This window comes from Perca fluviatilis, chromosome 2 (assembly GCF_010015445.1).
Source record: "Perca fluviatilis chromosome 2, GENO_Pfluv_1.0, whole genome shotgun sequence".
Lineage (NCBI taxonomy): Eukaryota > Metazoa > Chordata > Actinopteri > Perciformes > Percidae > Perca > Perca fluviatilis.
In genome coordinates this window covers 35,113,955-35,137,125 of record NC_053113.1, presented here as the reverse complement: position 1 = coordinate 35,137,125, position 23,171 = coordinate 35,113,955, and positions in this window count along the sequence as shown.

The window sequence follows — 23,171 nt, the reverse complement described above, 5'->3', positions numbered from 1 at the left end:
TGTTTATGTCTTTAGCACCTAATTACACAACTCATCAGGTACAATTGCAAGTAGGTGCAGGTCTTAAGTATGCTGACTGAGGATAAACAGATTAGAGGTTTAGGTCTTAATGCAAACTTTAGTCAGAATAAAGTCCGTTAAAATGTCAAATCCCTCCAGAAGGGGGAATAATCCTACTGGATGAATGGCTCCAGTCCTTCTCTGTACCTGCAGTTAAAATCCCCTCAAAGATTTCTCAGGATTCTAGATTATCAGAGTATGCATCTGCTAAACCTGGGTGAGTATGAAAAAAACACTTAAATTTCTCTAGGAAGAGCTGGCCACCCATGAGAAAAGTATTGAATGTCGCACTTCGGACTCCCTGAAAGCAACGGCAAATTCACTTTGCAAGTTCAGTTTAGGCGAGTTCCCTAAAAGCTCTCTGAGGGAGAAACCATTATCCATTATTTCCTACCATTTAGAATTATGGCAATTTCTATTCAGGATCATTTAATTGCCTGCATTTGTATATCCCAGTGCTGTGGCTTGAATAAATTGCCTTAAAAGTTAAAAAAAAAGAAAGAAAAAAAGGGCAGCATCACCTTGTCCCACTTCATCTTAACTTATTTGTCAAGCTGTCCATCATCCTTTCAACAGGGGGCTACTTGTTAAATGATTGATGCAGCACCTCCTAATGTGATGGATGAATCTCCTGCTTCAGGATGGGACGGGGGTGAGTCACTCACCCCTGCTCCCTTCCCCCACCACTCACCACCACTCTCCATGTAGGGGAGACACACGCCTCGTGTCCATCGATGGAGGAACAAAGGCCTGTTCAATTTAGGCCCCATCAATAATGTACAGCTGAGGAGGCCTTTTGCTAAAGGAGCCCTGTAAAAGCCGGGGCATTGTTGTGGTATAGAAATGGTTTTTGACTGGTTTATTAGCTCAGAATCTTTACAATGAGTCATGTATGGTGTCATCGTTTTATTTATTGTTGAATGGCAGCGTCACTGTGATGTCTGAGAGCCCTCTGCTTTGTTTCTCTGGAGGCTGCAGCCCGGCTCCTGGAAAATATGTCAAAAGCAAGATAAGAAGAAAGCCATAGTTTTTGATTTATCACCCATGTCATACATTTGCACACGCTGTCTATGAGAAATATTTCTGCTTTAAGTAGAAGTCGGACTGAAGCAGAGCTGTGTATAAAATCTGACATTTTGAGAGTTTGCTTTGTATATATTATTATAAAAAAACACTTTAAAGACACAGCATGATATGAGAGATGAAGGGAAAATAAAAGAAGCAATGAAATAGTAAATGCAGCAATCATGAAACTAAAGTAAAAACTAAAACATCTAAATAAGAAATAAAATAAAATCACAGAGGCACAAGCTAAAAAGAAGATACAACCAACATTAGTCTTTATCCAAGACTTTAGGACGTCTCAGGCTATACACAAGAATGCATTGAATGGGTAGTCAGGGTCATAGCTTGGGGATAAACTCAGATGTGCTTTAAAAGTAATCAATATCTACCCTAAAATGGAAAGATAAGCATCGCCTGACTCACTGGTTGGGCATGGTATTATCTGTTTTGTACAAGTAAAATTCATTTTGCACAAACATTTTTGCAGAACAGAAAGCTGCTGTAATACAAATTGGATGTGATGGAAGCAACACAAACACTTTATGGCAGATAAAAATGCCTTAATGTTTCCAAGTGTGGAAAAAGCATGACTCTTTAAATGTTTTGCACATGCAAAGAAAGCTTTCAACAAGAACAAGAGTCCACGGCCATGCTAGCAGCTCTGTGAGCCTGTATTGAGGCACAGCAATGCCTTGAGATAAATGCTAACATCAGCATGCTAACATATGCTAACAATGAAAATGCTATCATGCTGAGGTTTAGCAGGTATAATGTTTACCATGTTCACCATTTTAGTTTAGCATGCTAACATGAGCTAATTAGCACAAAACACAATCTGAGCTGAAGATGATGGGAATATCATTATTTTGGCAGGTATTTGGTCATGAACGAATGTATTGGAAAATTACATTTTTGAGCTGATGGTGGCTCTAGACAGATTAACTAAATTATTACAATTTATCCTATGAGCACCATGGATATCAGTGCTAGATTTCAAAAATCAAACAGTTGTTGAGCTATTTCAGTCTAGACCAAAGTGGGGGACCAACCTACACAAATTGACGTTCCTTGAGCCTTACGGCTAAAAAAAAAAAAAAAAGGGGAGAAAACAGTATTTGCTTCAATCCAAACCATGTGGCGTTTGTGTCCTACTTTGTCTGTATAAAGCTGTGACATACAATGTTTAGGTTATAAATACAGTGAAGGTGAGTTTCAATTATGTTGTTACATGGGACAGAAGATACAGCTGTATCATCTGCTAAGAGTTAAAGGTGAGATTACGTTTTTCAGTCAAGTGGCCTAAGGGTAACAGAAATGAACCTAGAGGGGAAGCAGAGCCTTTTTAACTAGAAATAGTCTACAATTTCCAGCCCTAAAAGAGAAAGTCAAACTGATTTAAAGCTGTTTCATGGCACCACCGTGTTTGAGCCTGTCAGGGAGAAATCTCATGATCAGTGGTGTCAAAAAAAATCCACATAAAGGTCTAAAAGGATCAAAACAGATGTTTTTCTTCTGTCGGCTGCTAAAAGACATCCATTTAGAGCTTCCATAACAGTGAGTTTAAAAGCCAGACTGAAACTTCAAAAAAGATTATTTCTATTCCTAATGCAATCAGCTGATTAGCAATCATTTGTTCAAGTATCATTGAGTTGGCTCTCTGGCTCCCTAAGACTGGATGAATAGCGTCACAATGGTCACACACTGGAATAAACCTAATATCCTGGTGGCCAAAAGTGACTGGATATCTTCGTTGCATGTCACTCCACCACTTCTCTCTTTTCACATTTCTGTGTCGCTGTCAAAAAAACATTAAATAAATGCTTTAATCCTCACTTCTTTTGACCCTTGCGGAATAGGGCAAACAAACATCAGACACACCTGTTCACATGTAGGAATCTTTAGCCCATTTAACCCTTCTTATAACTCGACACCAACGTGGTTCACAGAGGGCAATGGGACACGCAGCACTTCACACAAACAACTGCATCCCCTCATACAATACAAATGCCCTTCGACACCACCAGCTGAGATGGGCAGCTTTGCCCTCAATCCATCTGTGGCCACTGGGGAGCATGCGGGGATCATGGTTCATAATTCATCGAGCCAGACATCCAGAGAGAGACAACCCCAGGCAGGCCCTTTTCATTATGCATTGGATCTCTTTAAGACTCAGAAAGCAAACGCTGGATGCTCTGTGATTTCTTGAGAGCTGTGAATGTGGGTTATTAGCTTAGTCAGATGTGCACACAGTCACACTCTCTGGGCTGGCAGGATATGCTGAATATATAGTAATTGCATAAATTCCTATGTGAAATAGACTCTGCTTGGCGTTTGCATAGGTCAGTGATTAAGCTGGATGAGCAAGTGAACTCCCGGGATGTAAAGCAGCGATAAACAGAACTGCACTAAAGGTTTTGATGAATCCCTTCAATGAAGTTAGACTCCCACTTCTCGGTTAAATCCTGCAGAGCTGCATCCTGAAGAGTTAAGAGAGATGAGAAATGCTAACAGGGAGTTGAGGCCAGAATTAAAGTAATCTGCTTTCACCTAAGTGATTTTATTATTGTTTTACATGTTGTCTCTAATACCCTGTGTCGTTTTATGCCGCTGAGGTATAATATCCACTACAGGGCACAATAGAATTGCATTGTATGATTTGTCTGTTTTTAACTATATAGTACAGAGGTCTGCAACCCAAACAGAGTGCGACAAATATTGGTTTTCTTTTCAGCTTCAGGCTCAGAGCCACTTATTTCTCTCAGTAGTTGGTGGAGACCTAAAGTAGAACTAAAAGGACAGTGAATATCGGATGAATATTCATCAGGTGGCCAGAAACACAAATGAATGATTATGTTGCTCTACATCTGCTGGATTTGTGAATAAATAGCACATTCTCCATATCAACTTTGATAGTGTGCCAATGTTGTCTTTACAGATTGTTGCCACCAAATGATCAAAAATCTGTTATTGCAGGTGGAAAGACACAGATTTCTCTGTTTCAGGTCTGTGCAGAAGTCCAGCAAAATCAAACATACAACAACTGGGACCTCATGTTAGCAGGATTGAACCCTGCTGGAGTGTCTTTGAGCAAGGCACTAACTCTGCCAGCTCTAAGGGCGCCAGTCTGATGCTCGCTTTGCACTTTGACCTTAATGTGCGTAAAGTGAAACACAAATGTTCTAGTGGGACCAATGAAATATCAAATTATTATTGCACTGCTTTAAATAATTTAATGTGATGTAAAGCTGATTGTATCCGGTTGGTATTTCCTCCAAGCTTTCAATTGATTTATTGGTCGATTGGTTAAAATGAATTTGATAAACGTTGTTGTGCTATATTAGGAAGGACAAACACAATAAAGCTGTTAATGTCTTGCGTTCCATCACTGATAATAATGAAGCTATAACCAGCGGACATGATCGCTAATAACATTACCATTATGGTCCATAGATTGACAAAGTAGGAATGTTTGCTTGTCTAGCAATCACACACTCCATAACTCTCTCACACATTAAAATATTTGATTCCACCTTCAGTCGAGCAGAATGATGAATTGCATTTTATGCTCCTCATTTGTCTCTTCTGTCTTCATCAGCATTTCTTTTAAACGTCCTCTCATTTTTCTCTCTGATAGAGTGTGAAAGAGGGATTTCTCACTTTAAGGTGCAGACGTTCAATGACTTCCTTTTTGTCTTTTTCTTGTTCCACCTGCAGCATCTGTCTCCTCTTGTCTCGGTCTGATTGACTCTGTCTGTTTAGTTTTTCATAGTTTCTGCAATATTTTAGACTATTTATGCATACTAATACTGATGCAGCCTCTCTTTGTTGTTTTTACTGCTTGCTGATTGGGCCATGTATATGACTTCTACCCACTTCTCATATGCATGTTTGTATAATTAGGAAGAAAAAAAAACCCCTACTGCCTGTGTTTCTAATGTATTTTCTCTTTTCATCTTTCTTATACGTACATGTCTGCTCCTGTGAGTGCCGTGTGCATATGATTTTTGCAAAAGCAAAGACTCGAAGTGAGTAGAACGCAACCTCTTTGAAGTCATATTTCACTTCATAGAGAGAAATGATGACATGCTATATTGTGTGGTTGTACGCCTGAGTGTGTGGCAGAGTATTTTCAAAGATTTTCTTTTACTAAGTAGTCGTTTTTTTTAAGGGCACCAGCCTTTACGTCAACAGGAGAGAGAAAAAAAAAGAACTGCTGGCCTTTGAGTGTGTGTAGTTTGCAATCTTTTTGTGCTTTCGAGCTCCATGAAACCCTCTACAATGTGACTAAGTGCCTCTGATTTGCTGAAATACTTCCCTGTATGCCTGATGAATATCGTCAGCGTATTATAACACTTTACGTGAATACGGTAATTCAAATAGCACTCACTGATGCATTGGTTACAGCGTATGAAACCGTGTCTAAAGTCTAATGCACCACATGGTTACCTCTCTGCAACTTCCATCTCTTGCTGCCATTAATGTGTTCCATTCATAAATAATCACTTCCTCATTTTACTGAGGCTGTAATGCATGGTGTGCAAGCAGCACTTATCATAAAAATCTATGAACTGTCAAGACGCCTGTTGTCTAAACTACTAAAGAAGAGAGACACTCTTGTCGTTAGCATTCCAGGAAGTAATCAGTGAACAACAACTTAGATTTACATACATTAAAGAGGGGGGGGAATTGTCTTTTAAAACAGCAGATCTGTATAAAATAGGACCCCAGTGTGGAGGCATCATTTCTGTTTGCAAAACAAAACTTGAATCAGTAAAAAAAATCTACTTCTCATGAATCCTACATACATTCCCCCTTGTCATTTTCTTATTCAGCTCATCCTCAATTTGCTGTGAACTTAATAAACAATCTCACTTTTGCATGTTTATATTAGGACTGTTTTAGATATTTGACTGGAGGCAAAATGATTAACTATGTGCTTCAGTACCTCCTGTTCCTAAATCTTTTGAAAATGCTGAAATAGTGCAGGGTCCCTGTGGGAGTTTCTGAGGAGGGAACCCGAAACACAGCAGCTTTAGTGCACAGAGAGCCGCTCCCATGACACATTTGTACTGGAGAAGGGGATTTATCCTGTTTTGGGGGAAGCAAGATCTGAGATCTCAGCATCTGCTCTCCAGCTTGGCACTGTGAGTGCTGGAGGCAAGGCACATCGCCATCGTTTGATTAAAGATTTATACCCTTTCAGACATGTTTTCTCTCATTTTTAGCAAACCATATCTCCTGCGTTTTGCTGAGAGATGTTAAAGGTAAGGGAGTGGCTCTTGTCGTTATTGTTTTGCCATGGTTTTTCAGCATCTAGAATCTCAAATAACAGAGTTGTGGATTTTTAATGCATGTATTCAGTTGGGCTGAGTAAAAAAAAATAAAAAGCTGTAATAAATGATGTGCGGCAAAAATAATGACACTTTTCTCACAACTGTATTGATTTTCAGGTTTGGATTATCTCCGCTTAATGCATGACTGGGCCTGGAGTTGAGCTCCATTCACTCTCTATACTAAACAAATGTTTTAAAGCCTCCATTCAGCACATTTACATTTGAATTGGAGATGGCTCAGCACTGTCTGTAAATCCCGGTCCACTATTGTACTGTAGCTATTGTACGTGTGGATTCCCCCCCTCAAGTTCATTAAATAAACAGAAACTTTTAATTAAGCCATATTCATGAAAAACATCCTGCAGCACAATTTAACATTCTGAGAGATGGCAGTACATTTAAAAACACATCTATAAAAGGGGAATAATATGACCTGTAAAGAGTATTCCTGGATCCATGTTGTTACGTTCTCGGATTTCCTCAGATAACAGACGAAAGGACGGGCAGCAGATGTTAATATCTAGATAATTCAGTATCGCTGTGATACAGATTAATGGGACAACATCCTAAATGTCCAATGTTTCAGCGTGAATCGTTCCCAATTTCTGGAAAAAAAGACTTCTCTAATAAACAGGCTTTAACTTACAGCTTGCAATTCACACAATATTTTGTGAAAGTAGTGCACCAAAGATATATTTACTGACCAACCAGGGGGAAGGGAAGAGTAGGGGGGTAACTAATTTGCATTTAGAAGGGGCCTACTACAGAAATCCATTTAACCATAAGTACTTTTTAATTACCCAGCAGCAGTAGTAAGTACTTACAGTGTGCACAGAGAACCAACAGGCTTAGCCATGTCCTTTTCAAATAAAGGCTTTTTTCCCCAGCAGACGTCTGAACTTGTCATAATAGGAAAGGCACAGGTGTTACTAATAACATTAACAATGTCTCTGTTATCTTCAAGTGTCCAATCATGACAGTGTGACAGCGATGCACAATACCAGGACCCTGAAGCTGAAGCAGCTAAATCATATTCAGCCATCATTCATTAATTTACGTCTATGACACAGTTTTGGTCACCAAATGGATCCGTCATTGTAACCCAAAACTGCATCAATGTTCCCTGGAATGTATTATAATAAAAATGATACTATTTTACAGCTATTGCAGTGAAGGTGCACCCTTCTTCTTCTTCTAAGTACAAAAAAAATGACAATGTAAAGTGTTCCAAAGTGTTTTTGTAACAATATAGCATTTTATAAATAAATAATACTAATTTTAGTATTTGAATTACATTTAATTTTACACTTTTTATTGATTCCCCAGTGGGGAAATTACAGTTGAGTACTAATTGTATTACAACATCAGCACTGTCACACACAAAGTTAGTCATTTGTGCCAGCCACTTTACTCCAGACCGAAATATCTCCACAACTATTGGATGGATTGCCATGAATGGATGGACAGATCTCAAGTCTCAAGCCTTACAAACAAGTTTCATCTGTGTTTATTGCTCCAGACCGGATAATCAAACGTTGAAGTGGATGAGCCAGTATTATACCTTTACAGCAGGGCCGGATTGGGACTCATTTTCAGCCCTGGATTTTCATGCCTTAGACCGGCCCACTTTACTTCACGAATGACTATATTAAAAAAATGTAATCAAAACCTTATTATATAAGTCTACAATAGCGCCCTGTCCTCTACATCCTTGTAATTCTGTGTATTTTGTAAAATATCACTATTTCCAAGTGTTGCCTCACAATGTAGATTTATTAGAAAAGTTAACATCTTAACAACAACCCAATTATGTTGAACAATATCAGAATCTGTTTCTGTGCAAATAAGTAATCACAGATTAAATAAAGAACAAGATACATTGTATTGCACTTTCTAATGACACCATAATCAATTTTTTCCTTTGAATATTTCATACAACTTTCATTGTGGGTCACAAGTAATATTTGGTCACAAAAAGTGATTATATTGTAGCTAATCTGATCATGTTTGCTTGTTCACACACTGTGATACAACAGCTTACAGTAGATGTGCCATCCACACTGACAGCCATGCACACTACTGGCTCTGCTTCTGACACTAAATCACATTTTATAAAATGTCATAATTCTCAGCACAAATCTCTCCTTTCTACAAAGCTTTCTGATCAAGTCAAGTCAGTGTCATTATGGTAGTGCCGAATCATCTGGCATCATTAATTATCCCAGGGCATTTTTCATATAGAGCAGGTCAACACCACACTCTTATTAATTCTTATAATACTCAGTCAATGATCAACCCTACCTGCCCAAACTGGAGTTCTGGGCTCATATATCTGCTGCTTGGTAACCTTACTGGCTCTTCATTGTCACTGTTAGCAGCAAACTGGACTAGTAGGCCTACTAGCTGCTACTGCGGAGCTACAAGAACAAGTTTGATTTATAAACATAAACGCTGGTTTGCAGGCACTTCTCCTAACTAACTTAGCTTACCCGTCTCAACGTCTTCATTTGGCGTTTTGCTAAAAATAGAAAAAGGTCATCTGGCCGCGTCACTTTCTAGAGCTCTACTTTTTAAATTGACGCTTTTTCAGTGCCATTTTGCGCTTTCTATTACCAGTTTAAAACAGCTTATTTTTGCTCGCGGTGGCATCCTCCAACAAGCACCAGTGACTTGTGTACGATGACGTTTTTTCTTTTTTTTTTTTGCAAGGTGCTGCCGTCGGAGGACTCCGAACATAAATAGGTCATCATTAACCAGGCTACACTCTGCGAGTGGGCTGCATGAATGAAGAGAACGGTGGGCTGCAAGAAAAAATAAATACTGTAAATACAAAAAGTGGGCTGCGAGTGCAGGCAGCATAGGGACAGCATCCATAATATTCAACTATGATTTCAACCCAGTGCCATACCTGAACACCGGCCCTCACAACCAGACCGGCCCACCGGGAATTCTCCCGGTGCTCCCGATTAGCCAATCCGGGCCTGCTTTACAGTGATCTGTCTGTTTTCTGCTGGTGAGGAGAGGATTCATTCAGGAAACTTTTTCACTGATGTAATTCCCTTCGCTGGAAATGCTCACTGAAAAAAACGGTGGTTGCCATAGTCACACAGTGAACCCCGTCGGCAAGTTAACAAAGTTGAACCATGATAAACTCAGTTGGCAAACAGCCAAATAACCGTAGAAACCCTGTAGTCTTGTTTCTGTCCTTTCACATTACAATATTGTGATATGTAATAATGTAACATTATAGGTACTTAGTGATTAAAAAATACTTGTACAGTGTAATTTATTTTACATGGAAAGTCATTTTTGTGTAATATGTATTAAGTCCTGTATTCCCTAACCTGTTGTTTTCTTCCCTTACTACTTGTCCTGGAAAATGTACCCAGTATGTACAAAATAATTACACTGTAATTTGCGGGGGTGCATTCCGTCGTGACTGGACATAGTGCAGCTAAAAACCATGATGTGTTTTGAAAAAAGGATGGCTGACTTTTCGTGTTTTCTCCACTGGAAAAACTAGTTCTCTGATTTCACTGTCCCTGTTGTTATCGCTCTGAACCTACATGCAACATGCATGGGCGGATTCTTTGGGGAATGTTGAAAGTATTTCTGGAAAAACATTAACTGAGGATAAAATAAGAGCGGCAGGATGAGGTAAAGAGAAAACAGCAAATGTAAATTTAACCTGTGGATCATGAAATGACCTCCTAGAAAGCCTTAAACATCACAGACTGATGGTGCATGAGAGGAGTGATTTTGCTTTAAAGGCTATTGGTTAATGTCCACCTGAGGGTGTCAGTCTGTCTGTGCCCTGCAGCCTTGGACAACTCCAGTGACTTTTAATTGGTCTCTCTGTCAGAGAATCAAAATGCAAATCCTGCTTTGAGCCCTTTAATTATGCACTGGTTTGCAGGAGGAAGAGCTTCAAGAAATTTCACAGTTTTTTTTTTTTTAGAATGTCATAAGATGTAAATGAGCAAGTATAAATGTGTCATTGCAAACATTCCCTCATTAGATGTAAAATTGGTTTTGGTGATGTTTTGTTGAGCGATGTCAGGGATCGGGTGAAAAGAATCAGCTCATTTATTGATTTATTTTATTTTATCTGGCCATCAATATTTCCTCGAGGAAAAACACGGACACCATCAGGTCAAATCAGCAAACAAGAAATACGGGATTAAATATTGAATTCAGCGAGCGAGCTTGAGGGTTAACTCCAGGCTGAGTTAATTTTTTATACTACGTGTGTGAGAGTGAGTGAGAGATGAATGTGGAAGCGGTGGACGGTGATTCATTACTCAGGACACTTGATGGACTCGCTCACAAGCACATCATTGTTGCTCTGAAGCCTGTGGAAATAAGAGGTCTCCTCTCTGAATTAGAGAGGGTACCGGCTGTCAGGATTCAGGGGAAGGCTGTGGAGCTGACCTCTGACCCCTGTAAGAGGAATGTGGCCAGCGTCGGCGAGGGCGCCTTGTTTGGAGGGAAAAGAAAGTGCCAGAAGGCCATGATGGGGCCTCAGTAGTTAAACCGTCCCTGGAAGCAGAGATACCACGCTGGGGATCGTTTACTGGAGATGATATAACGTGACTTTTAAGGAAATTGTTACAACCTGTCTCATTTTTGCAGTTTTGGAGCCATGATTCCTTCAATGCTAAAATAACATTTTACTCACTAACGGATGGAGTCCAGTTGGACAACAAACATAAGTCATGAGGTTATAACGCAGATGCTAAAGAAACCTAGCCTAGAAATCTAGATGCACCCTAGTGGCAGTAAATTTATTTTGCAGCCAGCGTCAGTCTAGGCACACTCCGTTGGCTTATGGCTGCTGCTGCTGCTGGGAACAGCGGTCTTCTGGAAGACTTGGAGTTAAGCTTTTTATCCCGCCCCTCGGATTGAGCCCTGTCAATGGTGAGTTCCCAGACCCAACATCTTGATGTGGGTCTGGCTTGTCAGGCTAAAAGAAACCCCTAATTCACACAAAGGCAAAATTACTTGGAAGTGAGAATGAAGGTGAACGCACCTGGAATGTTTGTTACAACTGTGTATACAGTATAACATTAGAAAATGACCTTTAATGGATCAAACTCAATCCTGGAAGCATCTAGAAGATGTTCAAACTGAGATCAGGGTTCACATCCTGACTCCAACATTGGCAGGTTTAGGCAACAAAAGCACTGGTTTGGGAAATATCATGGTTTGGGCTTAATATTGACATCCTGTGTCATGCTTAAAAAAAAAACTTTCTCTCAAAATGTACATGCTGTTTCAAATTAGCAGAATATCAATATAATTCTTTTGAGACAGGGTTGTGTTTAAAGCAATATGATTTAGTGTGACACTTGCACAAAGTTGGGAAGCAGATTTTGTTTTTAAATAAATGTCAAAATTGATTCAGCAGAGGTTGAAATAACCAGACTTTTAGTCCCTAGTATGGATTAGGCTCCGAACAACACTTGGTGTTACTCGTTGAATCTTTCATTAGACTCTTTAGAAAGCTTTTCAAAGCTCTCTGAAAACCACCGAAAACATTAAATCTCAAAGTAGCTATATGATCAAAGCAATGCTAAGATGTTTCTACCTGTAGACACAGGAATAAAACAGAAATGTATATTTCAAACACTTCACGCTATTTCCACTGAACTCTGAGTGCAAGGACAAATACAGAAGGAGGTTTGGTATTCTGGCTAATATCACACATTAGAAATTATCGAGCGCAGAGGCTCTTGTAGGTGTTCTCAGGAATGCGACAGGCCATCATGCTGTCCACGTATCACACCAGATTAATGGATTGTTGTCCCTTGTGGCAGTTACCAAGGCTGCTGGAAGATGAATGAAAAGTGACTTGCTTCTGTAGAAAAGGGACACCGGGATGCACAAAGCGATTGTCTAATTAGAGATAGAGATAGGCAGTATTACTCATTATCAATCCATACAGACATCCAACATTAAAACAGGGTTGACAGCGGTGAGTAATTGTGTTACCCTCACCTCTATCTCCCCTATACTGCAGCTATATACAATATGTGTGCCGATTTACCCACATGAGCAGGACACAAGATACACCACTTCAGTGTGACAACACACACTGATGTTTTTTTTATGTTATCAGCCACTTGTTGTAGCGTATAGTTTGGATTACTGCTTACCATTTTCCAAAACAGTGTTTTTGAATGTATTTGAATGCATGAATGGCTATCTTTGGATTCCATTTATTATAAAAATAGAACCTGAAAGTCTCCGCCTGAGAGTTCATGTCTGCCAGTCATCGGAAATACAACTGCAACGGTGAGCTGCGTTGTTGTTGGAAAATCAGATCACAATATGACTCGATGATGTGAATTTGTTCCTTGTTTTTTAATTAGGCTATGTAAATGTTCAGCATAGAACTGCAACTAATGATAATTTTCAATATTGATTAATGTACTAAAGTCAAAGATGATAAAAATAGTTTGATCCAACCAACAACCCAAAACCCAAAATATCCAGTTTAAACTCACATAAGACTTTAGGTCTACAGCCACGCTAGCAGTACTGTGAGGCTGTATTTAGGCACAGTGGTTTAAGCTAAATGCTACTGCTAACATGCTCACAGTGCAAACATTCTGATGTTTAGCAAGTATAATTGTCACCATATTCACAGTTTTACCATGTTAGCATGCTAACATTTGCTAATAAGCACTAAACAGAAAGGTCAGCTGAGGCTGATGTTCTACAGGTATTTGGCCGCCAAACAAAGTATTTGACAAAGTAAAATCTCAATCAATTGAAGTTATTACAATTCATCCTTAGCGGGACATGCCGATCTGTAACAAATTTAAATGCAATCCATCCAATAGTTGTAGCAATAGTTCACATTGGAAAAGCTGGAATCATCGATTGTTTGGCTTTTCTTTCTGAATCTAACTGACGATTAATCGATTATAAAAATAGTAGCCGATTGATTTTCTGTCTACTAATCAACGAACTGTATGAGATATCAGAGTGTCCTTGAACGTACCGATGGTCAGTTTTCAAAACAGTCTTTAGTACCACACACCACATCACATAGCAAATGTATCACTGACGAAATCAGAGGCGGAAAGGTGGTCATAGTGATGGATTAGCTGTCTCTCTCGAGAGAGTTCCAAATCTCTGAAAGCTGATTTTAATAGCGCTCTGAAATGAATGCAAAATAATGGCTGGCTGGAAGATAGGAAATCAATCAGCAATCGTATGGTTTGCTCTGGAAAACAGCCAGTAGTGCAAAGTACACATGAGTTGTAGCTAATGGGATGGAAGATACAAAACTGCCGTTATGATTCTTTAAAGGCCTCTATGATAATATGGTGTGTGCTGGAGAAACTAATTCACACACCATGTGGCCCTAATGTTAAATACTTTGCAGTGTGCATGCATGGAGGCGTGGCAGGTTCACAGGAGGTGTAAGCAGCCCATTATCCATTAGAGCAGCCCCGGCTCGCTAGAGACAGCTAATCTTGTTTTACTTTGCAAATGCATTTGCCTGCACTTAATTGCAGCTGCAAGCTGTCTCTGAGTGGATCAAAATACGAATTTGAGCGATTGTTTGGCCTGATTTTGACCCCTCATAAATTTCAGGGTTAGTCTGGTTAAATTACTGACTAATTAATTAAATAAAAAAATTTTAAAAAATGTGGTCCTCACAGAAATACCAGTAAGCCAGGGAGAAAGCAGAGAAAGGTTTACATTTAACAGTCATAATGGACAGTGCAAAAGCTTTTAATGGATATCTCAAAATACTATCCTTCACATAAGGTATTTAAAAACAGGACTGTATCTTTTTTTTATAGATCCAAATGGTTTGCTTACGATGACTCTGATATTTGCATGGCTGACTCAGACACCGCAGAAACTTTCTCTGCATGATAAGATGCACCTCCTGATTCAGCCTGACAGCAGCCCGACAAGCTAATAATGGTTCAGTGAGACACTCAGGTTTCCTTTAATGTTTTCCATTTCAGAAATATAAGGATTATTTTAGATGGCAAATGCATCAGTCTGACTGAAATGTTTAGTAATGAATCTAGTGCCATCATCTAAAACTGACCTCTTGACCTAGCCCGACAAGCTAGACCTACATCAAGATGTTGGGTCTGGGAACTCACCATTGACAGGGCTCAATCCGAGGGGCGGGATAAACGATTGTCTTTCAAATTCCCTCTGCACGTAATAGGATAGCGCTACAACCAGGCAGAGCAACGAAGAAGGTAGAGCTAGTTGATAGATTAAACTTCTGTGCCGTTCTTTGTTCTTTTCTCAAAGAAAAGCTTAACTCCAAGTCTTCCAGAAGACCGCTGTTCCCAGCAGCAGCAGCCATAAGCCTGCCCACCAAGTCTATACACGATGTGATTGGCCTGACCTGAGTTTGGTTTTTCCAGCTCGCAAGCCAACGGAGAGTGCCTAGACCCCCCTGGCTGCAAAATAAATTTGCTGCCACTAGGGTGCGTCTAGATTTCTAGGCTACTCTTGACCCCTTCTTGGACTGAAATGCCCAATACTTCTTTTACGAATGTGCGTTTCAGAAATTTGAATTTTTTTTTCACAATCAAAAAGTGCACCTAAAACTGGATCAATCCACTGTGCAATATCCAGAGTAACTCTCTATCTTTATAGGACAGTAAAATATTTCTCTAGTTAAAGCACTGACCAATCACATGGGAACAGCATGCTGTAGACGCAACATTGGCACATTATCTGTCATAGTTTTGAATTTTGAAGTCCTCCTATTTGCTTAATTATGCCTGCGTCTAACTCTGCTGTCATTTCAGACCCTGTCACTTCCATCTGCCTGCCCTCCCATCACTTGATTCCCTTCACCTGCTCATCCTCCCCACTCAGCTGTTCCCCATTCGCTCATTAGCTTCCTAGTATATCACCAAGTCATTCCCACTAGTCCTCTGCCAGGTTGTCTCAGTGCTTTTGACCTAGCTCTCCACTGCTTGTTTGTTGATCTGAACATTTGCCCAAGCCTTACCCTTTGTGTGCTTTTGTCTACCTGGGGTCAAATGGAGACATTTTTTTGCTTTTTTTTTTGCCTTGTGTGTTGTGCTTTTGGGTTCCTTTATCTCTGATTCCTGACATTATCACCTTATTAAAGGGGCTGTGCTCGACATTCAGAACATTAATATAGCAGCAAACTAATATTTGCTATGTAAAACTATAATGGAGTAATAGTGCCTGAGCAGAGAATGAAGTCACCCTGCCTCTGTGTGTGTGTGTGTGTGTGTGTTGTAATCCGAGCTTCTCTGTTTGTTTTGTTTTGATAGCCGGTCCGGCCGTGCGTGTGTGTTGGTACATGCGGCTGGAAAAAAACCATATATATTTTAGGTATTGGGGAATGGCCTTTTTGCACATCCAACAGATATGGAGCAACACTATATTTCTTTGGTGTTGTGTTTCAGGACACCTTTAGCTGCTAAATGCTTCACTGTGTCTGTTGCCATTTGGTGCTGCACCGGGTCATAAACAGGTGGTTTTTGAGTTTCTTTCACTGAAAACAGCTGCCTGTTGAGGCTTGAAACAAGGTTGAAGAGCCTGAACCAAAAGACATAAGATTTGTGGGCTGGAAAACCAATTAAATAACCTGAAAGATGCTCTGCAGAGCTGAGGGGAACAGCAGAGTATGGTAAGACTGCGTGGGATTGTCACAATGAGTGACACCCTTGACAATATAGGAACAACTTGATCCAGATTTATTGATTAGTGCAGCTTTAAGTCTATTTAAAAACCATTTCATCTGTGCTGCCACGTACACAGTGTAAACATAACGCCCATTTAAAAAGTTCTCACTTTTTAATCTTGGTGTGACTTGTGTAACTCATGTGTGAAAGGGTATAAACTCAACGGTTTCTCATCAAATATATTTTGTCATTTAGAAGTTTCACTACTGTCTAAATGAGCTACTTAGAAATCACAGGCAAGCACCATAACCCTCAAAGTGTTTCTAATAAACACCTTCTGTGTTAGAATGATCAGGTTTTGCTGTCACTTCCCTTTCTAAAAGGCTATTTTGAGCAAGTCAGCCTCTAAGAAGTCATGAAATTCAGACCTGTCTTGTCAGAGCGCGTTTTGAATGGCACAGCTAGATAATCTCCACATGAAATGCACACAACAAAGGGGAAAATTAGCCGCAAAGAGTAATTGTTAAGAAGGAGGCATGGAGAAAGTAAGCACGAGAGAAAGTCAAGGCAGCAGGTCAGGGACACATCCGTTTTAGTCAAGTAATTAACTACCCTGTAAATGTCCCACGAGTTCACACGCAGACGCTGTTTTGGCCCAAAATATTATTAAAATATAAAATGTGTTGATTTCCTAAATAGAATCCCTTTGAGGAAAATGCAGAATCGATGCTGGAGCCTGGTGTATTTACGATCAAAAAGCCGTTTTTAAGCTTGTCACGTCTATACAATTCTTTATGCCATAAACAGTTCCTAGTCATTGGAATAATTTGGTCTTAATATTTTCATCACAAATACATTCACAGAGAGACTATAGCCAAAACAACGCATTTAAACAAGTCAGTGTTCCCTGAGGCGCCTTGCAGTTATTTACAGTAAATGTAAACCTGAACCACAGAGCAAAACATGTGGACACTAAACACAGGGAATGTATACAAGGGCAGGTTGTAGATGCTGTTTTTCGGCCTCAGGCAGGTTTCAGGGTCATTTGCATTCTTTGTATCAGTCCTAGAATAAAACAATGCCAAACACTGTGCCCTCCTGTCCTGTGAGCTACGACAGCAGCCAGCTCTGAACCATCCAGCTGTCTCTCTCTCTCTCTCTCTCTCTCTCTCTCTCTCTCTCTGTCTGCAGTTGAAGTTGCATTGTCATGGACACGGCATGAGGCGAAGGGAAAACCGGTTCGAAACCGATTGTTATGGTAACCCCCTTTTTGGAGGTGTGTTGTAAATGTAGGTGGGGCTAATTGTACTAATGTTCTCATAAGTCACCACTTGCGAGCATAAACTCCACAGTTTGTTATTCGGAGCCCGAGGGCATTGAAGAGATAATGTCAAATAGAACGCTGCTCCTGCCCCAGACTGGTTAACCCTTCGGGGCAAAGAGGCTTCAATCTTTCCACATTCCTGAGTCAGGGGGGCTTTAGTCGTCCCTCTCGTCTGCAGTGCAACAGCCTATGTTTAAACAGTCTTAATCAGATCTATGTGTTGGACTGTTGAGGGCAGGGTTAGATCCGCATTGTTGCTGTAGACAATGACGGGCTTTACAGCAGCGGTGTGGGGTGACACCTGTAAGGCGCTTCTTTCACACCCTGCAAACAAGGGTATAAGGAAGTCAGTAAGAAAGCAAACTTTATTTAAGTGACGCTTCTCAAAACAGGAGTTACAAAGTGCTCTCCAGACAGAGGCCAAAGAAAAGGTCATCAAGATAAACAGACAAGACAATACGCCAAGACATGGAGGCATTAAAAGCAGAAAACTATAAAAAAAAAGGTATCATCACCGCAAAAATCTAAAGTGATTGCAGAAGTGCTGTTTATAATCAGAAGTTCAATCTAGTCCCTAATTAAGTTTAATTTGTTGGCATTCTCACAGTTTGAAATCCTCAGGTAATGTAAAAAAATATATATAAAAAAACGTAATGATAAAATGATTGGTTGTTTAGTTTCTGTCCCTGGCACTTCAAACTGACTGATTTGATCGCTGCAGGATGCAGAAGACGCTTCATCTGTAATTGTTTTGCGAGGGATTCACGTAAACCATCCAGCAAACATCTAGCAATCAGGAGAGTGGCGAGAAATCAAACAGCATCTGATAGCAAAGATGTTTTAGAATTACAGAAATCTGTAAAGTTAAAGCCAGAAACAACGAGCAGTAAAACTGTTAACTCTGCCGCTTAAGGAACTTGCAATCGATGAAAGAAATCACAGCAGGGGTTTTATCAATGCATGCAATGTGTTGTTATTTGTGTGTGACTGTCACCAATTGGGACCTTGCACAGGGATCGTGAGCAGTGGTGCATTCAGAAATGTGACACCCCTCAGAATAAAAAGACAAGTCCTATTCTCAGTTGGAGACGAGCAGAAATACAAAGAAGGTTGGGGAGCTGCGGATGTTTATTTCCTTCACTGCAAACTAGCTTCACCGGAGATGAATGCAGGCTATTTTGGAAACAGCCCTGGTTTTATTACATGCCAAACTGGAATAAATCAAGAGAGGGTTCGATCAACAGCAGCAATAAAAAGATAAAACCATCAACTTCCCTCTTTAGGTCAAGATTTAAACCAATAAAACTGACTAACAGGAATATGCTTTAAGACAACAGCACTCCGTGGTGGAAAGTACATTTACTCAAGTACTGTACTTTAGTCCTATTTCGAGGTAGTTGTACTGGAGTATTTCCATTTTCTGCTACTGCTACTCCACTTCTTATTTGATAACAAGTTATATTGCAGATTCAGTAAAAAAATATAAAATATAATTAACAAATAAAATATGAAATAGGTTAAGATAAGAGGGGGGGGGATTCACAAGCAAGCAGTGAATTGAGTAATTACAATATAGTCCCACGTTTACCATCTGCAACATTAAAACGATGTACACATATATGTATAAATAATTATAACCTAATAATATAATATATATTATTCTGTATGAAATGGGCCGTTCTGCATAATGAGTACTTTTTACTTTTGGTACTATACGTATATATTTGGATGTTGAGCAGGGTTGTAATAAACATTGAATACTGCTGATGCATTGCAGTTATATTCATTGGATTATTTATATTACATTTAAAGCTGCTATAATTAATAAAGTTTTGGTAACACTTTACCTGAAGGTATCTACATTAGAGTGATATGACACATGACACATGACACTGTCATGACACAGTGATGACACATGAACCCTAACTCTAACTCTAACCATAACCATGACTTGTCATGACAAAAACCGAATGACATAAAAGAAGCGTTATGTCAAAAACGTTTATGACTTGTTTATAATGTTTATGACACGTTCATGACAGTGTCATGTCGCTCTTATGTAGATACCTTCAGGTAAAGTGTAACCACAGTTTTTATTTCATGACAAACTTCTGATAATCATCTCCCAACACTACAGTTCCACTCAGCTCTACGGAGCTTTTTTTTTTTTGCATCTTTCAGCTTATTGTTTTAGTTTTTTACAGCCTGCAAAGTTTTTGTTCACTCTATGTGACCTCATCATCTCAAGCCCTAAACTTACTGTAAGCTAGGCCTACCCAGCCAGCACCAAGCAAACAGACAGGCAAAGTTAGCAGCTAGCTGGTGAACAAAGTGGAGCATTCTGCAGCTAAAGAGCCACATGTTACTCTTTGGAGTTGATGGAAACAAAAAAAAGTGGGTGAATGTTGGACTTCCATCCATCAGGTGGACACAAATACAAATCCAACTGATTTGTTAAGGTTAAGTTAGAGTGCAACTTGTACATGAAGCATCTTAACATGATTTACTGTATAATCGTGTGTTTTTGGATAGTTTGCAAAGATGATCTTACATCGGGGCCACCTCTAGCTAACCCAGTAGAGTGTGCGCCCCGTGTACTGTAGGCGGAGTCCTTGGCAGCGTCCAATCCGACCCACGGCCCTTTGCTGCACGTTGTCCCCCCTCTCTCAAAAGCCCAAAATAAAAAAAAAAAGAAGATCTCACATCATCATTTCAAATGCGCGAATATTAAACATATCTGTAAGTGGCAACACAACCAGGCTCCTCCGGCACTCAGTGACATGGGGAAACCTCTCGGGGTTTCTGGCGCAGTCACTCAGGGGCATCTTCAGGGCATTGTAAGGTGCCATTTTGGAAAACATTATCTTTCTGTGCCATCCTCACGAATGCTAAAATTTCAGTTGAAACAATTTGTCAGGATCAGATATGTAATCATAGATGATCAGGTGCTTTCAGTTTTTAGGGTAATTTTTTCTGGTATTACTGTGCTGTTTTGTAAGGGTTTTCCAGTTTCGTTGGGTGTATTTGTATCAAGTCCCAAGTAGGAGCCAGTTTAGGCTATTGATGCTGTGTTATTTGGAATTTGTCAAAGCTATGTTGAATAAACTAAGTTATAACAGTGACACAATCAATCAATATAGCTACTTCACAACAAATAACCTTCCAAACTCTCAAACCCCATCTGGTGAAACATTATCAAACAGCCATATGAGAGCAGGATTATTGTAATGTATGCAAAGCTCAAACATCCTCTCTGCGACTGAAAGCAGGAGTCCCTCTTCTTCTACATTGTACAAAATACCTTTCGATTTTTTTTTTCCCCACCCACTATTTTCGGGCAAAAAAAAAAAAAAAAATTTTTTAAAAAAAAGAATTTTTTTTTTTTTTTTTTTTTTTGTTTTTTGGGTTTTTTTTTTTTTTTGCGCGGCCTTTTCACTCCAATATATCAAGAGATTGTATCTCACATTGGCTGGTATCTACCCCTTCTTTTTTAAAGATTAACCGGCGAGCAGAATGTCAACTTGCTTTCACCACTTTATTGTAGTAAAAAAAGGAAAGAAATCACCAGCAAATGACAACTTTTCCTTTGAAATCCCTACGCAGCGAGGAGTTCTAACTTTTTCAATTCTAATAACAGAATTGCCATAACATGACTTATCTTTTGTTTAAGAGTTAATTTCATGGAACATTTGGGTGTTGTGCGTCATTATAAGGCAGTGGCAGAAGATGTATTCCCAAAACATTTGCTGCCATAGTAAAGAGGGATAACAATAATCTGCCGTTTGTGTTTATTCTGGGATGTTGCTCGAAGCATCAGCCTGCAGCAGGCGGCATTTAAGTACTGCCGATTCCACCGGCAACGAGCCACCATTAACTGACAAACCAACAAAATAGTGTCAGCCTTAGCTGAGGAATAAACAATACTGACAGATGACAGATGCCTGAGTTGTAACAGACCGGTCTACATCTTCATGAATAATTTCCCTGCCTTTCATGTTACATTTATGCATTCACAACCAGGTAATTTGGGGAAACAGACACAACCAGCAGCCAAGCCTGCCAGACTTTGCAGAATATATCACACAACAACAGCTGCGTCCAACACAGGATGCAGACACAGACAGACTGTGAACATTTCACCTGTAACACGTCTGAACTCTATTCCCCCCCCCCACAGCTCTCAGTGTAATTGACTCTGCCTCACAGATTGTATCCCTAATCAGCAAGGTTGGTTTCCTTGGCCTTTATATGAATTCCTCAAATAATCCTTGTTTCTTGTGTTAAATGTTCTCGGTTAATATTTGGATTTTTTTGAGACCCAGAAACCTGTTCAACTACATGCCAAATATGGAAATGTTTTCATCATAATCACTGTGGAGCAAGACTTTGCAGTCTTTGAAGTCGTGCTTGGGTGCCTTGATCTAAATGTCAAGGTAAAGGAAATGTTTACTCCACTGTATAAATGTGTGTGATATCCTCTTTAGAAGATCTATATCACATGTTGTATAATCATTAAATACATTCTGTTTATTTTGAATTGACTCTTCTCCTGCGGTAGTTACTCTGTAGCATCAGGCCATGGGGCCTGAAGGAATCGCTTTCTTTAACTAAATGCAGTGGTTTCACAAGGAATTTGTCTCGGTAAATTTGCGCTGATATGATACAACACGGTTCCACAATACAGGATTAACTGACTGCACGCAGGACAAAAAAAAACCCTCACACGTAGTGAAAAGACATACAGTGTTATATTAAATTAGAAAAAAAGAAAGAAACTGAGAAACTGTACCGGCGGGGCATCAGGTTAATGGCGTCAAAGTGCTAATGTAATGATATAGTGTCGTAAATAATGTAGTTTATCGGGCTTGTTATTCGAAAGGATCTTTACAAGCTCATTTTCATTGTCTTAATGCACTCAAAACCACCTTTCCTATCTGGGAGGAGACTAGCTTGGCAAAACCTTTCGCTATTTAAACTGCTACCGTTCTACTATCAATGGATTTGACAAGAATGTCAAAGAGCCATGAAAGACGGTGAAAGAATAGATTATATAAAAGCCAATGACAAAGCATCAGTCAATGTTCTGATAACACTGCAAAGCTGACTCCTTCGGACGTCAGATATTATAACCTGTTAAAGGGATGGTTCAGAGTAATTTCACCCTAGGGTCCTTTGCACCATGACCTCGAGCCAAACAACCCCCCAGAAGCTTTTAGTCCCTTGGTCTAGCATTAGTAGAGTTAGCGCTATCAGCCAAATGGCTTAGTGCAGGCGCTTATGGAACCAAAGGTGTATCTTGTAAATTACCCCACTAATAATGCCCGGAATGGTACCAAAGTTCTACAGTAGTACAAAAAGGTTGTATCCATTGGAAAAGTTTGTAAGTACACCAGGAGTTTATTTAAATAACACTTGCCTGATGGCTTCTGCTCTCTGCTGCTAGCGCTACCGCTGCGTCAATGTCACTTCCGTGATTTTTTGGGGGGGAGGGGGGTATGGCTCGAGGTCATGTTGCAAAGGACCCTAGGGTGAAATTACTCGGAACCATCCCTTTAAGAAGCAAAAACTTAGTATGTAAAATTGAAAAGCTGCCATAATCAATACGTATGTATTAAAATGGATCAAATAACTACATGCAATGTGGAAGGGTCCCTCGTAGTGACAAACCCACAGAGAACTGTCACCCGACTCTGCAGTTCCCCTCAGCTCTGCGGAGCGTTTCAGCGTCTTTCAGCTCATTGT